Source organism: Nothobranchius furzeri, chromosome 8 (genome assembly GCF_043380555.1).
Source record: "Nothobranchius furzeri strain GRZ-AD chromosome 8, NfurGRZ-RIMD1, whole genome shotgun sequence".
In the NCBI taxonomy this organism is placed as follows: Eukaryota; Metazoa; Chordata; class Actinopteri; order Cyprinodontiformes; family Nothobranchiidae; genus Nothobranchius; species Nothobranchius furzeri.
In genome coordinates, this window is record NC_091748.1 from 54633419 (window position 1) to 54643435 (window position 10017).

Consider the following 10017-nt stretch of genomic DNA (forward strand, 5'->3'; position numbering starts at 1 on the left):
GTGTGTGTGTGTGTGTGTGTGTGTGTGTGTGTGTGTGTGTGTGTGTGTGTGTGTGTGTGTGTGTGTGTGTGTGTGTGTGTGTGTGTGTGTGTCTGCCTGCTCTGTCTTCTCGATCCCCAGTGAGTCGTGGAGGATGGCTGCTTATACTGAGCCAGGATTCTCTGGAGGTTTCTTCCTGTTAAAAGGGAGTTTTCCTCTCCAATGTCGCTGCATGCTTGCTTAGTATGAGGATTGCTGTATAGTCACTGACACTAGTCAGTGACTTGATGCAATTTGCTGGGTTCCTTATATAGGAAACATTATTTCTGATTGGCTTAATGAACTGTGAATTGGAATGTTTATTATGTGAAGTGCCTTGAGACGACTCTTGTCGTGATTTGGCGATATATAAATAAACTTGAATTGAATTGAATTGAATTAAACTATTTAAAATATAAGGACTAATCTAGTGTTTTACTTTATTTGTTTACTGTATTTAGCCAGTGTGAGTCCATGTGAGGTGAGTTGAGTAAATCAACTAAAATGCTGCTTAGAAAAAAACTAGGGCCGGGACTTTAACTCGTTAATTATGATTAATTAATTAGAAAAAAATAACGCGTTAAAAAAATTAACGCATTTAATCGCAGCTTGCATTTCAAGCACGGCGGAACCTTTGTCATTGCACGATTTCCTCGTAGACTGAATATCACTGACGCACACAGCAATGCACAGTGCTAATGGCTACTAAAACAGAATAGTTGCCTTGCTTGGACTGATGCAGGATTTAGGAAACACGCCCGCCTCTTTTCTTAACTTGGAAAAAATAAACTTCCAGACAACAACGGAGTCCGTGTCGCAGACATTTTTCAGAGATCGTCTCTGCTGCGGCTGCCCGGTGGCAACGGGAACTTTACAAAAGTTGCGGTACGTTATATTTTTTACATTTACGTAATATCTGTGCAGCGCTGAAAGCACCAGACAGAATAATACTGTACCCTAACAGTAGTTTATGAAAGTAGTCAGACAAACGAGAGGCACCTGGCTGCTGCTGGGAGAACGCTCTGTGTTCTCACAACTCTGTAAACAATCACAAACAACGTATCTTAAAGTTGAAAACAGAAATTTAAGTTAAAACAGAAACACTCTGAAACTTTTCTGATGATTTTCTAAACAATTCTGTCGGGGAATTATGTTTCTGAGACGAGTCTCTGTCGAAACATCACATGTATTACTATCATTAAGCAGCGAGGTGTGTTGAAGCTGTCATCAGCTAAGGGGCGGATGCTAAGTGTATCAGGGGCAGCGAGGAACGAGGAAGTTGTGATCAGGCTGGAGATCACACCAGATTCGCTGCTGCAGGTGTGAATCTGCGGGTCTGCAGCATCCCCTTCTTAACGTGACAGCAGAACTTCCCATGTAAGGAAGGTCCGCTCACCTGTTCGTCAGATCATTATTTCCTTGCCATGATCTTTTATCTTCCCATCATCCTCCAGTCATCCAACTGGAACCAGTTAGTGTTCCTGATCATTCTCAGAATATGTCACGCCTGCTCTGGTGTTAAAAGTTAGTACATTTAAGTCCTAGATCATACTTGTGCCTGTTCTACTGTCATTTTGAAGGATTATTATTTATGTGTTTTTACTACATTATGAGTAGAAATGCTAATAAAAACTCCCAATTATACAAACAAGTGAAACTGGGAAAATTATAATCTGGTGCAAAGTCAAATTTATTTCAGTCATTCAACTAGACAGAGACTATTTAAAGGCTCAGGAACCATTTGCAGGTTTTTTCTAATTGTAATTATACATTTTAGTTGATTTGGGTTTTGTTTCATATCACACAGTGACATTTGATTAATTAAAATGCATTTTTTTATTAAAAGCTTTAGTTTACAGTAATAACCATGTCTAATGTTTGATTCTCTGTCTCATAGTTTTAATTAGAAGTTTTACTTTGAGAGCACATTTTCCTGAACGATTAAAATGCGATTAATTGAGATTAATTAATTACAAAGCCTGTAATTAATTAGATTAAATTTTTTAATCAACTCCCAGCCCTAAAAAAACAAATTCAAAAATTTTACAGACACAAATTACTTTGTAGAAAATAATAAAAACTAAATATAAGAACATTCAATCATCTTCAGACGGCTAAATGAATTACTGCCGACACCGGGAGTCGAACTCATGTCAGCTCATGGCAAAGCAAGATGAAAGGCAGCCCTTTCAACCATTAGATTACCATAAACTCTACAACTACAGACTTACTAAAAAGCTGGAGTCAGAGTGGGAGTGGGCGGAGCTTCACTGAAACAGGCTGACAAAAAATACCCATATTTAAGATAAAATGGCAGTTCAGTAGTGTTATTGGTCATATTTTATCATATAATGTGCCTACCTTTGCCCTCAAAGATTTAAAGCATGATCTGGCTCATTCAAGTGTTAAGTAATTACAATAAGTTTTTAAATATCTGGATTAAACTTTACTTTTCCCTTTTGCTTTTTTCACAAAAAAACTTTAAATAAATACATCAAAACTTCTGTAAATCTGAAAAAATAAAATGTAATTCACTGCATTATCAGAAAACTATCCAGCTGTTGTTTTGCTGACTTCTCACAGTCTCCATAACTCACCCTGACTGACTGAGCAGCCATGCGTGTGCATTCAAAACACAGTTCTGACCTTTACCTTCCCACCACAAATACTGTCCCCGGCCATTAAATGATGAAGACTGTGGCTAAGGAGTTTTAAAGCAAACAAAAAAACAAATCTCAGCATGCCATGTGAAAACAAAGAGTGGAGAAAGGGGCTGAGAGAGTGAGAGAAAGAACAACATTGAACAAGTCATGAGTTGCAGTTCAAGCAAAGCGAGTGCTTATCTACAACATTCATAAAAAAACACAGGAACCAGGACATGGAAACATAAATTAAACATAAAAATTAAGAAGTCCAAGCAGAAGTAGACAAACGAACAGCACGGATAAATGGTAAATGGCCTGCATTTGATATAGCGCCATCTAGAGTCCTGGAACCCCCCAAGGCATTTTACAACACAATCAGTCATTCACCCATTCACACCCTGTTGGGGATGAGCTACAATGACAGAGGCAAGGATGCTGAGCATTGGTGCCACTGGTCCCTCCGACCACCACCGGCAGTCTTGCCCAAGGACACAAGGACAGCAGCAGATTGAGTGGGGCTCGAACCTGCAACCTTCTGATTACGAAGCGAGCTCTTAACTCCTGTGCCACCGTCACCCCATTCAAATGTTCAATTTGAAAGGGTGGTTAGCTCAGAAGAATGCCACTTGTTGGTTTACACTGCTGGCTTCCTGTCTGAGCTCCAGTTTGGGTCGTAAAGGACAGAAGAGCAGTCGGACGATGAAGTCAGGGGAGTTTTCTGCTCCACCCCAACGCCTTGAGGTCAGGACCAGAGGGCAGCAGGAGTCTTTGTTGTTGTTCCTCTAGTTTCACTGCTTTTGATTTTCACACTAAATCTAAATTGATCACAGACCGCAGAAAGTAAGGAGATGCTGAGGATCAATACACAGACGTGTATTTTGTTTTTGCCGTTTCACCTTCTAGCCTTTAATTTTTGGATCCTGAAGTAACTTTATTGTACTGATCACAAAATACAGACACGTGCTACTGTTCCAGCATGTGTCTGCTTTGGAAACACCCATGAAAAAATGTATTTTTACCTGAAAAAGTGTTACATTTATCCACTGTTGTCTAATATTGTGACATTTCATTTCTTTGTGAAAGTGATCAAATGTGTCTAAGGTCCAAATTTGTCAGGCTGCCATTGAATTTAGTTGTGGGAACGCCCCACAGTGTTTATTAGCCTGACCTCTGAGTGGTGGAGACATCACTTTCAACAGAATGCAGTGATGTGTAATAGACGAAACAGAAATAATATTATTACAAGAAAAACCAAGAATGTTCTTTTTTTTTGTAATCGTCGTGTTATTTCACTATATTTAGGGTGTTTTTTTTTTTATTTGTTTTTGTTTTCTTAATAAAGTAACCTGTAGACCATCAAACACGTTTATAGAATTCTCATTAGCATTTGTTTTCTTTGTTGTTCAAGGATTAATTCAAGGAACCAGCATGTGGTACTTTGGTTTGGTAGCTCTGCTTTGGGAGATGAGGTGAAGATCAGTGAAATGAGAACAAATTCTAATTAATTTGTGTCAAATTCTCAAATGGATCGACAGACATTTGTATTTGTCATGAAAAGTTAGAATATAAATGGATTTTTGATGGAGGGTTAACAAATTCAAGCAAAAAAATACATTTGGTCATTGCTCTTTATGCAATCTACAAACATAGCAGCAAAGAACATTTAAGTACATATTTCTCCAACGGGCCTCACAAGCCCTCTTTTCGCTATGACTTTTTGTTGAAATCCCAAATTTTATTTGGTTTTTATTGAGTCTCTGTACCATTTCATCTATTCTTTGTCCGTTTCAGGGGTGTCAAATATGCGGCCCGCGGGCCGGATCCGGCCCACAAGCGGGTTAAATCTGGCCCGCGAGATGGTTGTGTAAACTTTATTTGCATACTTTACAATGCAGAGTGAAAATAAACTTATCATTGTGAACAGGTTTTCTCTGTAATGAGTATAAATGCAACAAAGCTGCGCTCAAAGCTCACACAAGAACTTGAATCACATCCGGAAGTTGGCCGCCACTCAGGATGTGACTTCTGATATTGATGTGCTGGTGAAAGCTAAAAGATGTAAAGTAAAATGAGTCAAATATACATTAAGTGCTGCATGAAACTGATCTAGCCATGTGATCTGTAAGCTCTTTGAATCATTAAGGAATGTATTTTTTTTATTTGTTGATTTTATTTTATTTTTTTCAAATTTTCAAGTACACTTCAGGTGTTGTACTTGTACTACACTGTCCTCAGGCTCCAGCCTTGTTTTATATTAATTGTATTAAAACAAAGAAAACAATCTGAAGTTTTTTTTTTATTTATTTACCGGTCCGGCCCACTTGGGACTAGATTTCCCTCAATGTGGCCCCTGAGCTAAAATGACTTTGACACCCCAGGTTTAGAAGATCCTTAGCCTGTCAAGTTTTTTTTTTAATGTTGCACGAAACATGATTTTAATTAGATTTCTAACTGATTTCTGCTCAAAACAATTTTCTAAAATGGCAAAAGAGACTTCTTCAAACATCTGTTCCCCCAAAAACCTCAGATTAAAATATGCCAAACACAGTTCTTCATTTGTCAAATATACTAAATCAACAGAGAAAGTAGCTTTTATGAATTTATATCTTAAAATAAAAAAAAGAAAAACCTCTTATACCTTTTGCTGATTGAAACATGATTTTCACACCTAATTATACTATGCACATGATGCAGTCTGTGTTATTGATGTTCTGTTAACATGAACAACCTGAACTCTCCTTTTCTCTGCGCCGGTGGTGATGTAGCTCCCCAGAGTGGTGACCAAGCAACCTCCAGCCCAATTCCCTGTCCTCTCATATCCTGGTGTGAGCAGAGGCCGCCGGCCCAGTCAGCAAACCTCTGAACTCCATTGCATAATGGCAGAGGAAGTCATCCGTCAATGCAGCACAGTGGGATGGACCTCAGCTCTGTCCCTTTCTCTCACTTTTTTTGAGGGATCTGCTGCTTCCAGCATGCAGGGGTGATGGAGCAGTGGGGCTGAGGTGTTCGCATAAGCTCTAAACGGGTTTGAAAGAGACTGGGGAGGCCGAAAGGTGCATGTGTGTGTCTCCTCTTAATGATTTATTGTGACAAATGATGAGCCATGAACAAACAACAAGCACGTCACCCATCTGTCCGCACAAACAAACAAACAAACAAACATACAGAGGAGGCAGACAAAGGTCGTCAGATAAAGTGATGGTTTAGGATGATTGATCACAGGCAGATATCAGGGAGTTTAGTTAGTTGGGATTAGCAACAAACTGTGGATTGCTGTTTGAATTAATGTGCGTGTTTATGCATCGATTAGGGCTCACAAGCATGTGTTTTTGACATGATTGCCGGCAGTGTGTGTGTGTGTGTGTGTGTGTGTGTGTGTTTCTGAGAAAGAGAGTGTGTGGGATGTAACCAAAGCCAGGCCGGCACAACACAGCAGCCTGTTCAAAGGCCTGTTTGTATTATTACAGCTTGTCCAGCTGCTCGGGACAGACAAACAAGTCTCGGAGCTCACGAGCAACAAAACACAGGCCTCCCACCCCACGGCAGAAACCCCTGTGGTCCAGCCCAGCCCAGCGCTGCGGCTCAGAAATAGACAAACAGACGCCTACAAATAGACAAACTGCCAGGCTTGAGAGGAAGTTTTGTCAGAAAGAGATGAGAAACGAATGCAAGTTCACCTCAGCTTCAAAAGGAGTCTGTTTCTCTGTTTGGGGCGAGTGAAAAATGGAGGAATTTCTGCTTAATCACTATTGAACTGAGCTGATTTATGACTCATATTTGGCTCATTTTGCACAAGAGCATGCAGGACTTTGTTTCCAAATTAATTATGTTTATTTATTAAAATAGATACAGAATACTTGAGTCAACATTTGCACAGTGTGCCAGTCCCCCCCCCCCCCCCTTCCTGGTCCAGTTTTCTCCGTGAACCGTTTAAAACCTGTCTATGAGTTTCTAAAGCGCCGTGTAGTGAGTAATGTTAGCTCCTGTCAAAATATTGTGTCTCTATTCCACATTTGCTTTTTAAATCTCAGATATTTCTCTGAGCACTTGCCCTAAAACAAAACCTAGCTCTATATCCTACAGACAGTGATGGACTCAGAGAGCTGATGAAAATTAATGCCTGTGTTTTTAGTGCAGACTTTTTGCAGACGATATTTCTTCTGGGTTGTGTACTCAGTGTGCACTCAGCTGCCCTCTGAACAGCTCTCTCCTCTGGAGATCTCCCCAAATGGATCTGATGGTGGTGATTAAGATCAGAGTAAGCTAACACTCTCTCTCCCTCACACCTCCTCCTCGGTTCCCTCGCCTCCTCTACTCCTCGGTTCTTTCCTGTTCGCCTCATCCCATGCCCAGCTCTTCCTCCCCTGCACCCCACTGTCCTCATCGCTCCACATCCATCCTCCCCACTCCTCCATTTCTCATCTCTTCTCCTCCTCCTCCTAACTCCTCGTGCTCCTGCTCCCTCTCTGACTCAGGGTCCCTGTGTGCCTGTATGTAACATCAGTAAAGCTGTCAGGCAGCCAGGCCAAGGTAAACAGCCCAGCACTGGGTTCAGGGGTGATGGGGGCCACGATGTTTTTCCTCAGGAACCCAGGGACCCCTGGAGGCTTCTGACTGGGGCCAGGGAGGGGCTAAAGGGGGGAAGACAATCCCTTAAGTTGCCCCCACAAGAACACACACTACCCTCTCTATCTTTTTCCCCTCTCTCATCATCTTCTCTTTTATTTTCTCATCATTTGCTCCTGTCTCCGGTGTCTTCTCTGCATCTGTGTACACAGAGCTCCTCCTCCCCCACGGTCTTTCATCCACACACTCACTTGTTGTGCTTCCTAATAATCAGGAAATGTGTCAAGTTCCTTCCATGGAAAAGAAAAAGGGATTAATAGGAGAAATAAAGTCAAACAAACATGAAAATGGGACTAAAGGGGAGAGAAAAAGAAAAGGGCGAATAAGAAAGGAGACGTAGGTGTGAAGTGATATCCCTCACCCAGGCATGACCCCTCTCAGCTGCTCTGTCTGAGGTACGCAGACGGTCCAGCAGACGGAGGAAAAGATTGGGGAGGTTGCAAATCAGACGCAACAGTTAAACTAAAACCACCAGGAGCAAAACCTGACTGAGAGCTGTGAGAATTGAGTTGAATTGAGGAAGCTTAAGAGAAGGGTCTAAGAAAAATGTGGTCTGAAAAAATGAAAGTGAAAGTGAGGAAAGTTGATTTAGAAATGAAAGCTGAGAAAGCTTCAATAAAGATGGACGCTGATGGAGCCAAGAGAAGCATTCAGAATTAAATTAAGGGAGAAACTAACGGGAGAAAAAGCAGAGAGCAAAAACGAAAAAGAGGACCATCACACTTCATCACCCAAAGATAAAAGGGTTTGGATATTTGGAAACGAGCAAAAAGATTCTGGACTGAGTTTAAAACCAGGTCGTGTTTTCTAAAACAATATTTATTTTAAACTTTCTGAAGTATAATGTAAGACCTTTTCAGGACTGACACGGTTCAGGGAAAACGCAGATCCACATATTTCTCAGAGGACCACAAACATTAAAAATATTTTTATCTTAAATAACTTCCTCAAGATCCATGCTGAGAGTTCAGAAAGTCGTGTGATTGGCTCCTAATATTCACGTGACATCAAAAGAAATGAATGTGCTTTCTTTTGCAAATGCAGTGAATTCCTTTTTAGTGTGGATGAAAGAAAAACACCTTCCACTTAAAAATGGGCTTTAAAGTAGCAAAAAAAAGTCTCACCTGAGATCTTCTGGCACACCTAAGTGACAAAGAGATCAACAGAATAAACCATCATACAGTTTGGTTAAGCTTCAGAGCTCCTGAGCGCTCACTAAAGTCACAATGTAGATTCTCTTCCTCCTCTGGTTCTGCTTCCCATCTGTTGTTCTTCCTCTTCCTGTTTCCCAGCAGCCTTTGGGCTTCCTGATGCTGCTCCTCATCAATCCCACGCCACCACAATGGTAGGTGACAGCCCACTGACAGGACTGTGACAAGCCTGCCACCCGTGTCGGCTGTCCCAGCCAGCCAGCCGGGTCATAATCTGAGCAAAGACAAACACACATGAACACCGACACCTCGCCTCCCTCCTCCTCCTTAAACCTGGTTGGCGCCTGTTGTGTGCAGACTCCTTTTCACTTTTTTGGGCCTTCATTTGGACTGGATCAGATTGTTGCCACAGAGCTTCTGCAGTGTGGTTTTCGGAGGATTAAGCTTTTCATTCTGTCCACCTCTTGGTTCACACTAGAACGCATGCTTGGTGATCTCCAGATTAACATTCGTAGAAGTATTTATACTCAAGATATGCATAAAAATGATCACAAAGTAATGAAAGTGTGACTTGACACGTAGTATTTTACAGTTCCATTGAAAAGTTTAACTTTCTTTAGGATTTTTTGAGGGGAGAATCCAATAGCTAGCTTCAGACTTTGCAAAAATTCCTAAATTTAGCATCAGATCATGGGTTGATTGTGGTCTTTGAAGTATATTTTGTGTTGCTTGCTTTCTTCTACTCTGTATCTGTCAACCCCCCCCCCCCCCCCCACACACACACACACACACACACACCTTACTCTTGATCTACTTAGATCTGCACCATCTAACTGCCACTTAACCTCACTTTCTCTACTTACCCATCTGCTCGCCCCTTCAGCTTCCAATCCATCACCCGACCACACCTCCAGCCCAGTGAAATGACTCTACTAGGCATGAACATCATTAACCTTCCTCCTCCATCCAAACACACTCACACACACACACGCGCACACACACACATACACACACCATCAGATGTCTCTTTACCTCTACTTAGAGTGCAATCTCAAGCTACTCAACCCCTGCATCAGCCTCTCGCTGTGCAGGCTGTTGTTTCTGTGCTCTGATTTCTCTTCTTTATGTGTGACATCTCTCCTCGGCGAGGGGCCTCAGAGTGGCCTTATCATCTTTTTGGCCTTTTCATTTGGCCTGCCTTTGAACCTGGGGCTTTCTGTGAACCCTCACAATCACACGCAGAAACACGCTTTCACAGAGATGCACTCACAGACACAATAATACAGCCAGTAATAATGCACCCCATCAGTGCTAATTTAATTCACACAACTAGGACACACATTTTATAGTAAAGCACAGTGCATTCCTGCCCATTTTTTTATTATAATATAGATCATGTCAGCATGAACAACTTTGGATAAAAGTAAATTAAACAGAAGTGATTGTTTCAGACCACTTGACTAGACTTTCTGCAAATGTGTTGTCATTTAAGGTGCAAAAATTCAATACATTTAGGAAGATGTCTATACGCCACTTACCCTCCCCGATCCATATCTCTCACTGCCTTAATGCATCCT